We start from the raw sequence: 10,806 nt of genomic DNA on the forward strand, positions 1-10,806 counted from the left end.
GAAAAATGGGTACCGTTAACCCTCATGATCAGTTCCAAAGAGCTTCTTAAGGAACGTTAACCCAAGAATCCTGAAATTGTGAAAAGACCTTTTTGCCCTGCAATATTTTTTCACTCCATTTTTAAACTCAGCGGTGGCACGGCGAGTAGCGCCGCTGTCTCCTAGCCCCTGAGTGGTGTGGGAGGGCGTGGGTTCGATCCCCGCTCAGTCTGTGCGGAGTTTGCAGGTTCTCCCCGTATCTGTGTGGGTTTCCTCCGGGTGCTCTGGTTTCCTCCCACACTCCAAAGACATGCTGTTCAGGTTCACCCATAGTATATGAGTGACAGAGAGAGTGTGTGTGTGTTCCGCTGATGTACGGATGAGTGACCCAGTGTAAGTAGTGTATCTAGCAGTGTAAGTCACCGCGGTGAATAAGGTGTGTGGGCTGATAGTAACACTACATAGTATTCGTTGTAAGTCACTTTGGAGGAAAGTGTCAGATGAATAAATTTAAAAATACGTTTCACTCTAAAGAATGTGACAGCGAAAGAGAGAAAATCTGCAGGAAAACACGTCCCGGATTGAGAAATAAGAGAAGCGTTTTCGGTCAACGTGGCTCCGCGATGCAGATAAGCATTTTGGAGGCGCTCGGAAAGCGCCATTTGGTGAGCAGCATCACGATTTTGCACTCCGGGAGCAAAATGAATGACGACGGTGTTCAATGGGCTGATATGAGAGCAGAAAAACACTCCTGCATGTTAACCAGGGTGTGTGAAGGAGGCCAAACAAAATATGGCACCAGTGACGTGCAAGGGCAGCTTTTCTTGAGACAAATTAATGCTGAGAGGGAAGCAGAATGAGGTCTATTCATGAAGAGAGGATCTTTATTCATGAATTTCATACACGCAGCTTTAGAGCCGTTTCCTTTTCTTTTTTCTAAAATGACAAATTGTTCAAATCCCATTGGGGGGAGAGATAAGAGATGGAGGGGAGAAAAGGAAATGCTGTAATTTCTCGATTCTTGCAATCATGTTGTTAATACATTCGACGCATCACGTCCAGCTGGCATTGTGACGGAAACGGGCCTTAGATCACGATTTCCTCTATATCGTTTTTTCAAAAAATGAAGAAAGGAAAACAAAAATGAAGAAAACCAGATGGATTGATATTTTTCAAGAGAACTTTATTCCCAAACTGAACACGGTAAACATGTCAACAGCCAAAGAGCCGGGCGCTGTGGGTTTACATCTCCTCCAGCTCAAGATGTTTGCTATGAGATGTATCATTAGAGCTTCCGTGAGACACCTCAGGTATTCCTGCAGACGCAAATACAAATACGCTCACTGGCTGGGAAGCCCCGGGGAGCGGAGGGGTGGGTCGGAACGCCGGTATCCCGCTTCGCATTGCGTCTCCGACCAAACCGGAGCACCCGAGCCGTGGGCCCGACGTACCGCTCATCGGGTGCATACGTGGCTCGGGGCCTCAGCTGCCACTGGTGACCAGTATTAGCAGTATTTATTAGCGCTCATTCACGTATTAAGAGTATTCACAGCCGTCGCCTCTCCTCATATGGCTTTGGTCACGCGGGGGAGTCGGGGAGGCCGGAAAGAGAAGATCGTGCTTAAGCTGCACAACTGCTCTCGTTGTGGAACGTTCTATCGGCGCCTTATGTGCAGACGCACGTGAACTAGACGGAGTCCTACAAGAACGTTTCGGACTTGAATCCTTCGTCACTGTTTCCAATTGTCCTCTTTTTTGCGCAAATCAGGATTTCGTTGCCGTACCTGTACCCCCTTTATCGCTCCTCGCTCTCCCGCCTCGAGTTGCGTCCTGAGAAACGGTTTTACGTTCACTTTCGCTCCCGCGTACGTGGCCGATTCCCTCGAGCGGCGCAGGTGTGCGGAAGGGGAAACGGCAGAGGCAGGAATGAAAGCGGAGGGTTGTAATCCGGCCGCCCTGCCGCGCCTGGAAGAGCCAAGCGGCAGCACCTCAAAGGCGGCGACGCTCTTCGCTCTCGCCTGGGAATTTGGCAGGCCGCTCCGCGAGTGAGCCGACCGTGAACATAAATCTGCATAAATGTGCCCCCCTCCCAGATTATCTACGAGGGCCACCTGTGCTGCACCAAAGGTCATGCCCACTTCTCAAAAGCTCGTCCTACTTCTCCTCCTCCTCTGTCGCCTCCTCCCTGTATCACGGACAACAATGGCTTGGCAACCCGGTGGATCCACACGAGCCGTGCTGTGGGACGTGGGCAGTGCCAAGGCGACGGGGGGGGGGGGGGGGGGGAGGCCATTCCCAGGGCCCACTCAGCTGTATCAGTGCTGTATCTCAGCAAAGCAGAAACCCGAAGAGGGACCACAAACCGGGAACACGGTCGACCGTATCGGCGCCGCGTCTCATCCACGCAGAGTTCCGACGAGGGGACGGACGGGGTTGAGTGCTTTGCACAAAATAAAACATTCAAATGCAGTCACGTAACTGGGCATAGAAACAAAAATTCAATGTACGGGGTTTTTTGAAGCCAGGCAATGTCAAAAGGGACATTTCCATGCAGTATCTTTCCATTCCGCCGGAGCTCCCAGCTTCACAAGGACTGACTCGACTCATCCCGGGACTGTGGAAGATGTAAACCCTAAGAAAGAGAGGACGCAAAGCCCTCGGAGTTCACGAGCAGCATAGTGGTCAGAGCTGCCGGAAGGATGTCGGTTCAAATCTCAGCTCCTGCTCTAGAAGCCTTGAGTTTCAGCAAGCTTCTTCCCTCGAAGTTACTCTGGTAAAAAATTGTCTGGGTGTGTAAGTGAGTCAGCTACTTGACACAGAAGAGCGAGGTAAAGATTTATTTAATTTAAAAAAAAAAAAAAACAGGCTATGACTTTACTTGCACTTTCATTGAGAACCTTTAATACTTTTTCATACTGCTCACTGCATGTTTTTTGAACTATTTTAATTCTTTGCAGGAGCCTGTGGAACTGCTGCGGAATTCAGCCAAATAAACCTGATTCACAACGCAATCAAAACATAGCGATTTGTTTTGATACAATAAACCATGGCATTTAAATGAAAAAACAGAGAATAAAAGCTAAATGCATAGATTGAAAAAAGTGTTAGGGAACACGCGCCCACGTACCTCATCCTGTATAAAATACTCCTGTCGGTGAGCAAATTAATCCGTCAAAGTGGACTTTCATTTGGATTTTCTATCGCTGTCGTCTTACCGTTAGCAGACAATCGTGTAGTTTAGCTCAGTAACGATGAACTATGTACACGCGGTAAATGAAGACGGTCCGTTTTTTTCACGCAACTGTTGTAAAACGCAGATGAAGCAATCAAAGTGTCATGTGAAATTTTCAGCTAATAATTTGTACTTGATCCATTTGAAAGATAAGCTAGTTAAATAAATGCTCAAGAGCCTATTCTCCGTGCCGTTATAGTGAAGATTGAATGCCGTTGGGGACGAGTTCGTAACAGTGATGGAAAACGCAGCGGTGACCTTACCCTTGGTGTTGAGATGTAACTAGTCTGTAAAAATTCAGAAATTTCCTCAATAGATGCAAAATTTGGACGTTTCTAACACAATGAAGATTTGTCCACCAGATGCCAGATTTTATTCATACAGCATTTTCATCAAGAGGCCCTTCGAAATGTCCTACAGTTGCATTACCAGAAGGGATGGAAAATAAAAAGCACTGTGTCAGTGAGAGGGGAAAAACAAAGTTATTCCTTGACCTCCCTTGAGAGGGATCAGCAGCCTGCTTCGCGGCACCGAATTTAGCGAACCTGCTCTTCCGTTCCACGAGTTGGTCCAAACTCGGCCGCACGGCTGAGCGAATGTCTGCGCCGCAATATTAACGCGAAAGGAGGCCTCTGGCAAGTGCTTTTCCGAGGAGCGTGACCTTGTCATGTTAAGGGAAGTGGGGGGGTGCGCATTTTTGTTTATCTCCATTATTTAATCTGCAAACAAATTAATGTGGTAGTTTGGCTCCCCTCCAGAAACGTGAGCGTCATACCGTATTATATCTTTTCCACCACAGCTGTTGTTTAAAAAAGGTTGGACCCTCCCCATATTTTGCCAGTGGTTCGCATTACGGCCAAGAACTTCCATCATCCATCGCTCCAAACGTGCGTCTGAAGCAGCCCGGCTGGAGCTCCCGGTCCCGCCGATCGAAGGGCCGCCGGCTTCGGAACTACGGCGCATTTCCGGAAAAAGTACGCGAGGCTTGTTTTTCACGCTCGACCGTTTCCGACAAGCTACGGTGCACCGCAAAATCCTCGTCCGATATGTCATCACGCGCCGCATCCTTTGCCTATGATGTGAACACCATTCCGCGAAACAGAGTTTGAAGGATTTTTAGCGGAAGCCCAGCTAACCTGAACGTGTTCCGGCAGCTGCAGGTAACGACCGGCAAAGCGTAAGCGTGTCACGATGTACGGCCTCCTTCATGTAACGAAGGGGGTTCTCCCGGTTTGAGAAGTCTGCATTATGAGCAGATGCAGCTCAAACCCCACGACTCGCGTAATCGGTCCGCTCATATTTGAGAACGAGAGAAATTTTAATGAAAAAAATTGCCTCGATGACGTGGAAAACCCACAAGGTGAGTCGACTCCCTCCCGCACAGCGCATGTTCTTCAGCTGTCGCGTATCATTACGGCTCGTAAGCATCTCTCACAAATCTCAGTTCTCTCTATAACATACAAATAATAATGATCCCTAAGGCAAAAAAAGTTGTAAAGAAACCGCGAAAATTTGAAAATGCCAAGGAATTCCTGAATTAATAAAACAAATTAAATTCTCTTGAAAGGCAAAATCACTACGAATGATTTTGTGTCGCTTCATTTACTTTTATGTCAGATGATACTTTACAAACAGCTCAGAAAAGAAGCGTTATGAGTGATTTCAGTAATTATGAGAACTTCTTGGATGGGTAGTCTTTTGATTATTTTGTACAGCATATTTAAATGCAGCTTCTCAATGAACTTTACCTCTGGGTGCTCTGGTTTCCCACCACAGTCTGAAGACATACAGTTCAGGTGAACTGGTGACTCCAAATTGCCCTGTGTGTGCGCATGCGTCTGTGTGTGTGTGTGTGTGTGTGTCACTGCCCTGCAATGGACTGGTCTCTCGTCCAGGGCGTCCTCCCCTCAGCCTTGCACGCAACGCTTCCAGGATAAGTGCCAGATCACCGTGACCCTCTTCAAGAGAACAGTTAAAAACTGGATTAAGGTCTTTTTATGAACATTTTCATTATGAACAAACCAGTAACGAAGGGAAGCCGCTATGATATTTTATCTGGTTAAAGTCTGTTGTACAGCAAACAACTGTAAAATGTACTTTTCTATAAAAGAGATCATTGACCCAGTCGCCATGAAAATTTTATTTTTATAGCAGTTTCATTTAATCATTTATATTTTCCTTGGATAATTCTTAGTCTTTTTTTAAGCAAGGCATAAATATATAAATTGATGTTAAAAAAATAAAAGTATTTCTCTAAAGACATTTATCTTATCAGATGTATGAAATTTATGGTTATTATAAGCTTAGGATTTGATCACTGAAGCTTTTGAATGGTTTGTAAAAGGACATTTGCTCATCTTTTTTACAAAGCACATTTTTAATAGAGAAAACACACATTTGAGATGTGAATTTTTGTTTTCAAAGCACACAAATCACACTGGCTTTTCCATGTATATAATACTGTCATCTGGCCCCACCAGGCAGCTGGTAGTGTAATGGTTGGTGCTGCTGTCTTTGGCTCTGGAGGTTATAGGTTCAAATCCCTGTTGTACCCTTGATCAAGATATTCATCCTAAGCTGTTCCAGTAAAATTATGCAGCTGTATAGATAAGCAAGTAGCTTAGCAGTGTAAGCTGATTGGGAGAAAAGTGTCAGATAGATGAATAGACATACAGTGAATGTTGCAAAGAGGAGGTGTGGTGGCATGATGGGTCTGGGGTTTGAGTCCTGCTTAGGGTGCCTTGTGATGGACTGGCATTCCCTCCTGGGTGTATCCCCTACCATCTTCATGCCCTGTGTTGCTGGGTTAGACTCTGGCTCTCCCCCACTCCTCCTGGGAGAAGTGGCTTCAGCAAGTGTGTGCGTGCGTGTAAATGTTGTGAACATTCCACCGACAACATGGAGGACGAAGAAGCAAGGCTCCCATGTACAAATAGGTGAGAGAGACGCTCTTTCCAGAAGAGCGTGTCCCGAATCCTCTTCTCTCCGGCAAAAACAGGCCGCGCCGTTAGCGGGGGAGCAGACGGAAGCTGAGCAGCAGGGGCCCAGGGCCAACTCCTCTGGCTCCCGTGCAGGAGAAGGGTAACGCCGGGGGTAGAGGCGTTCGCACGTCGCCTTCGGGCCGGGAGCTCCGCCGGCTCCGTCGGGGCTTGCGGATTTCAATTCGAGCGAACGCAGCCCTCGCAACGCATCGGTGGGAGGCCGGGAAAGGAGGCCGCGAAGCCCACGCGGCTCCGCGTACGCGGTAAAGACGTCTAACGTGAACCGGCGGCACGGGGACGCGCGGCCCCGAAGGCCAACGGAAGCGCGACGTCGGCGGAACGCAATATGTCGCGGCTCGTTTCGGCCGCTCGGAGCCACGGATCCTGCCTTCGTTTGGCGTGCGTGCGAGTGCACGCAACACGCGCGGCAGGTCAACGGCTGTAAACGCGCGGCGGCCGACGATCCGTAATCAGAGAAAGAAAACGGAATAGGGCCCGTCCGGGGTGGCGGCGCATCGCGCGTTCGCATACAGAAACGTCTCTTTTTGCATTTCCACCAGACAGAAAATCATGAATAATTATGAGAAAAGCTGCGGTATTTTTAGCCGCGCTGTTTTATTAGCAGCCCCCCGCTTTTCTCTTTCTTCCACTTACCTCTTGCGCCAAAGTGGCTCTGGCGTGGCCAGTCACAGCACGCGAACGTTCGGCCGTCTTCTTCGCGCCGCGTCCGACCCCCCCGGCTCCAAATGACTACAGCGGTTAATAGCAGGGATTTCTGCGAGGGGGCCCGTTTGCTACCGGGGCTGACAGTGCGGTAACGGCCTGTCATCTCTCATCACCGCAGCTCTAGGTACGGCGGCGATTTTGCCTTAAAAGCACGCTGCGGTCAGGAATGCGCTTGGACCGCGATGGAGGGAAAATCGGAACGTCTCATCTCGCATGCGAGATTTTCGGAAGGACGGCTCGGGTATTAGGAACCCCGACCGACCTCGGACCCGTTGGTTCTCCGCTGCCCCGACCAGCACCACGCCGAGCACCCGGAGGTCACCCGTCGACGGCCAGCTTCGCAACCGGCTCAGAGGTTTTCCTCTTTCTCCATTATTCTCTTGGGGACGATGTTAAGGCGACCTGCGCTCGCAGAAAACAGGCGCTACCTACACAACTAACACAAGGCTAGAAGGAGGAAACTGGAAAAGTCTCATTCGCTGTGTTTTGATAAATGTTTTATTTACATGTTTAAAATAACCACAAATACACACGCCGTCTGAAACCACTTGTCCCATGCAGGGTCGCGGGGAGCCGGAGCGCGACCCGGCAAAGCGGGGCGCGGGGACACGTCCGGGACGGGCCGCCAGTCCGTCGCAAGGCACCCCGAGCGGGACTCGAACCCCAGACCCACCGGAGAGCAGAACCCGGCCAAACCCGCCGTGCCACCACGCCCCCCGCTAACCGCAAATACTTTCACGAAATTGCTGAGTGGGGGGTCGCGGACAACGTCTCAGTTCTCGTCACCCCCAGCATGACACAGACACACACTTGTATCGTCTACATAATGCACATATGCCGTCATGTACTGATATACAGAGATGCCTGTTTTCCCCCCTCTTTAGACCTCAGGCTGTGAAAGGAAATGTCTCCTGAAGAACTGGACCCTTTGCGCTTGCAGTTCTCTCTCTTGGCAATTTAGGATTTAAAAAAAATGCAAAGTTGGGTGAACTTAGGTGAAACAAATGGACTCATTAAAGCCATTAAGGGCCCATTCTTCATTCCTAAAAGCTGGCCTCAAGTACCGGCATCAGCGCAGGCAATTTTTCTGACAGCTGCCCGGAACAGAGCGCTCCGCCAGATCTGATGGGGTCTCAACGTGGAGTTGATGGTGTGGGGAGGGAGGGGGGGCGGGGGTGACACACCTGTCAGCAGGTTGCTGCTATGCTGCACGGTGACGCTGAACGCTGCTCCTGCCCAGGCGGCTCTCAGGCATCGCGTTCTACTGTTTGAGCCGTTTAAAGACGAGGCGCTTATCCAGGGCCGCCGAGGATACGGAACCTCGTTTCTGCGGCAATCAATCGGACCTGGGTCGTACCGCAGGGTTAGGGGAAAAGAAAAAAAAGGAAAAAAGAAGTCTAAAGGAAGAGCAAAAAAGCCAAACACAAAAATCTCAAAAGAGCGTCTGTTTAGAGCGTCTCTTGACATTTTGTCGAGATTCTATCAGGAATACGACGGGTTTAGCGACTGTTTCATCGCGGGCGGCACAGTGGCGCTTTGCTCCAAGGTTCTGCGGTTTAGTGCCACTCCAGCTGTGTCTCTGCTCGCGTTTTTGTGGTTTGTCCCGTGTTCGTGTCAATCCAGAACTCCCAATTCCTCGTACCACAGCACTTCTGAGAGGGGCTGGTGCCCCGGCCCACATGTACCTTTTCACATCTTTACGCCCCGCATCACTATGACCACCGTGGTACCGTACAGCACATGTGTACAGACACATAGTTTTGATAATTTTGCTTGTTAATATTGTACAACAAGGACGCTCCGAGTGCGGTTTTGAAATTCCGCAGTGAAGTAAAACCATTAAAGGGCTCTCATGTGGAGTGCACTACAAAAGTGCCACATTCACTTCTTTAACTGGCATCTATGAATTGGCGCAACTCTTTAACCAGAAATCCAATCACGCTGTTTTTGTCATTAGTCCCACGCGCACGTAGCTTTGGAGCAAAACGAAGATTTGTAGAAACTCAAAGGACGTGCAGCTCCACATCGCCACCTGCTGGAGGGTGACGGCGCTCCAGACCCCCAGCAGAGCTCTTTGCTTTGTGTTCATGTGTGTAAAGAAAGACCCGGAAGCCCAGCTTGGTTTATAGGATATTTATGAATTTAATCCACTCAGGGTGAAAACTGACAACCAATTAGTTGGATATATGGTGAATAAAGTGTTCTTGGACATTAATTTAAAGAGAGAGAAAAAAAAAACTGGACAAATACTGCAGCGGTAAAATGAGATTTGATTGAGAGCTGGCCTACACCTGTTCTGCTTTTGTGTCACAGTCAAAGAAAATGTACAGGCTGCAGTTATTTAATAGTTAATCATGTAATTGCATTACAAGTCATACCATCCACAGCTCAGCATTACATGGAGGACAATGAATCACTTTAGTTCAGTTACCTTCATTTACATTTTTACAGTCAGTGCAAAGTTGGCAAGCGGTAATTTAGCCTGGCTTTACTGTGATTTGTGGCCGCGAGAATCACAAGTCCCAAACAACTTATTTTCTGATGGTTTCGAAACTGCTGTCCAGTGTAAAACACAAATATTAATCCACAACTAGGTACACATAAAAATGCCTGGGGTCAGTGTTAGTATCCTGTTACAGAAGGAAAAGCTCAAGAAGTGGGGGGCGGAGGGGGGATGTCTTTTTTTTTGCTGCAGCTTTTCATATCGATTGTCGACAAAGCATTTTTTTTGGTCGGTGACCAAAGAGAACTAGAAGTCAGGAGCGACGCCACGGACACGTAAAGCCGCTTCGCAGGACTAACGGGGCTGCGATGTGGCGCAGAGCACCCGGGAACGACTGTGCAGCGGCGCTAGCGGCGGCTGGTAAAGTTACTCTGAGCTTTAACGTAAAGCTCTACGGCCGCCCGATGGCTCCGGAAGCCGGGGCAACAACTAGTTAAACGGGGCTGGGACGCTAGCGAGCGTGGCGGAGAACCAGACGAGCGCCGCTCGGTTCCTCTGTGTTATTTCAGGAGGTCTCGGTTTCACTTCGGTCTCGTGACCATCGTTACACAACAGCGTACAGGAGGGGAAGGCGAAGCGTTCCGAAGACGGATTCAAAAGGCACGTAGCGAGGGCCAAAATAGCGCCTTCGCGACTCGACCGCGAGGAACTCTGGAACTGTATCGCAGGTACATACTGTAGGCCTGAAGGGGAAACGGCTCTGAATTTTCTCCAGCGAGAACAATACAGGAAACAATCGTGTTTTTCTTTAGTTACAACACTGTGGAGTCCTTGAATCTAAGCTTTGCTGTGCTGGAGTAGAAAGATAAATCCTGTACTAGTGCCAAATTTAAAAAAAGAAATCCAGCTTTGGTTGGGAATAGACAGGATCAACAAGACTTTATAAACAAGACTGTTTATACTGAGACCAGTGGGCTTCTAGAATTACACGAAGGTCTGTTCTATGAGAATAAAGACATTTTTTACTATCCAGTTTTTTCCCCCTGCATTTAGACTTTAGTTTATAAAATGTTTTTCCAAAAACAACTGCGGCACAAGCAAACATTAGGGATTTAAATTAGGCACCCAGCCCTGCACCCAAATCAAGTGGCACGTGAGAAATTCAAGTTTTAACCTAAATACTGCATAGCAAGCCGCTTCTCTGGGTCGAAATTCACGTGAGCGTTGACAGCACAAACGGAAGAGCGCAAAACTGAGATGCCGCCAGCGAAATGATGGCACGTCCGCGCCATCCGCCCAAGCGTTTGAAATAGCCTTGCGGCACGAGTCTCGCTGCGATCTCTGGGAGGGCCGGCGGATGTGGGGAAAACTCATGACCCGCTCAAGCCGCTAATGGTCAACAGCTTTGAGGGAAGTTCTCCCAGGCTGGGCTGGCCTTTCTCAAG

Source organism: Scleropages formosus, chromosome 4 (genome assembly GCF_900964775.1).
Source record: "Scleropages formosus chromosome 4, fSclFor1.1, whole genome shotgun sequence".
Taxonomy (NCBI): domain Eukaryota; kingdom Metazoa; phylum Chordata; class Actinopteri; order Osteoglossiformes; family Osteoglossidae; genus Scleropages; species Scleropages formosus.